Below are 2,289 nucleotides of genomic sequence, written 5' to 3' on the forward strand. Positions count from 1 at the left end.
ACAAACAAATAAAAAGTCACTCAGAGTGAGCTAGGGTGAATAGGGAGGGTAGAGCATGGCGGTCATGTTGCTTTTGGTCAGAAACTGCTAAACACTCAGTGCAATGTGGGCAGGTGTGCTCATAAGTCACCCATCACGAATGGGGAAAGACATTGAAAGAGTTTTTTAGAAAAAATTACTGAAGATGACTGCAGCTTCTCACAAAAACACCAGCTGGTACAATGATATAGATAGATTCCTAGAACACTCACCTAGCAGGGGAAGCCTATATTACAAGGGACCCACCCCCCAGATTATTCTGGTGTTCTGGTGTTTTTTGCTACCCCCTCATACATCAAAGCCAGAAGTGAACTTCAGAATTGACTGAGGCAATATGAATTAGGCACTGATGTGTCTACCACAACAAATTTAGTCCAAACATGTTGATTCAAGCTTGGAATAAATCAAAAAGCAAAGACTAAGTGTATAAAGTTGATGATGGCAACTACTGAATAAGCCATATAAATACACTCTGCTTTCTCTCCCTGTCTGATTGTTACTCTTCCCTCAAGAGAATCCCTAAACTCATGCTAAAATCCAATATACTTGTAATCACCAGAGCTCAGAAGTTTCACTTCCACCCATTTCTACCTTCCCTGGACCTACATTCCACACTCTCTCTATCACTTATCAAAATTAAACTTACCTGTCCTGTTGCCAATCTCCTCAGAGATACTTTCTGCTTTCAAAAGTAACATGTTATTACCAGATAAAGTCATGTACTAAAAGATGGTTGATTAACACATCACCCAAAGATAGTTATACTTTGGATGAAAGCATTAAAGGTATAATTACATATATTTTAAATAAAATAGCAGGTTGATGGTAGAAGAATTTGGATGGGTAGGGGAATTTCTAACCATGATTTTTTCTTCCCTAAAGTGTTTGATAAAGAAATGTACCCCATTTGAACAGCCTGTGAATAATATTATATTGAAAAGCCTGACAAATCCAGCCTTAATTATGCTTATTTTTTATTTAACTCAGAATTCTTCATAGTTTTAAACTTTTAGAAACTGTTTATTTTTCCATCAATCCATGCTGTTTAAGAGTTTGTTGAAGAACAGCTTAAGACTACTCAGTTGCCCCTACCCATTTAATGGCCTGAGCAGTGAAGGCTGCAGACCAGTGTTCAGTGGCATGCTGAGCACTCCAGTCTTAAGTAGGGAACTCCTGAATAGGTTCAGAAGGGGATCTGCAAGAGCAGTCTGTGACTCAGGCTGCACAGCAGTGAACTCTGGAGCAGTCCATTAACCCTGAAACCCCTCCTTGGTCACAGCCTTTTCAGCTGTTCCTTTTTAGTCTCCAGAATATCTGTAGAAGTAGAGATCAGGCATGACCTCCTATGGGTGGTCATGGGAGACAGTACCATGTATATGCAGAACTTCCTGGGCCAGCATTCACCACATCAGACCCACTGAGTGAGCCCCCTTGTTGTTGCAAGGAATGGTAAGGTCCACATAGCCTAGAGGAGAGTCTGTGTTACTAAGAGCAATGGTAGACAAGTTAACATAAGATTCCTCTGTGAGAGGCTGGTGGTCAGCCCTAGAATCAGTAGCCACCAGAAGACTCAGCTCTAGGAAGGCTGCTTAGATGTGGTTAGTGAAGATTCCAGGAGTGAAGGGGCCAGTAGGAGTGGCTACAGTGGCAGCAGCAAGCTTCAGCACAGCTTGCTGGTATTCCGGGAAGATCTGACACCAACATCAATGGGATTTTCAATGGCAATGATCACACAAGCTGCCAGCAGAAGCTTCTCCCAGGTTCTCTTCAAATACATGATGTAGATGCCATCACTCTTTCTATTATAGATGTGTTATTGCATTTAGAAGTCAAGGTTGGTGTCACCTTAGTGGGTTCCTACTGCAAGAAATTTGAGGATATCCTCCTTCTTCATTTGTAGGTCACCAAGGACTCTGGACATTGGGAAAGTTTCCCACATTAAGTTATGTGGGAACCAAAAACAGTGTCATATGGGCTCCCCTATAAGTAGTGAAGAAACGTTCCCTGCACATTTTATCAAAAAAAAAAAACCATTTAAATAAAGTTTAACCTATTTTCTTTATCTTTTAAAATGTAATATTTGGCATATACAAATACTATATATATCAATACAAGTATATCAAATACCTATGAACTCACCACACAATCCAAAAATAAAAATTTTAGTTTCTTGTCATACATCCATCCACTCTTCCCTATGCCCCTCTTTACCCAACTCCAGAAGTAGCTAACACCTTTCCTGAATTATGT

General features: G+C 40.2%; 1 pseudogene; it reads right to left on the minus strand.

Annotated features, from left to right (window-relative positions):
• Nucleotides 1–1,113: 1,113 nt before the first annotated feature.
• LOC114507303 lies at nt 1,114–1,960 on the minus strand (annotated as a pseudogene).
• Between the last annotated feature and the right edge of the window lie 329 nt (nt 1,961–2,289).

Source organism: Phyllostomus discolor, chromosome 10 (assembly GCF_004126475.2).
Source record: "Phyllostomus discolor isolate MPI-MPIP mPhyDis1 chromosome 10, mPhyDis1.pri.v3, whole genome shotgun sequence".
NCBI lineage: Eukaryota > Metazoa > Chordata > Mammalia > Chiroptera > Phyllostomidae > Phyllostomus > Phyllostomus discolor.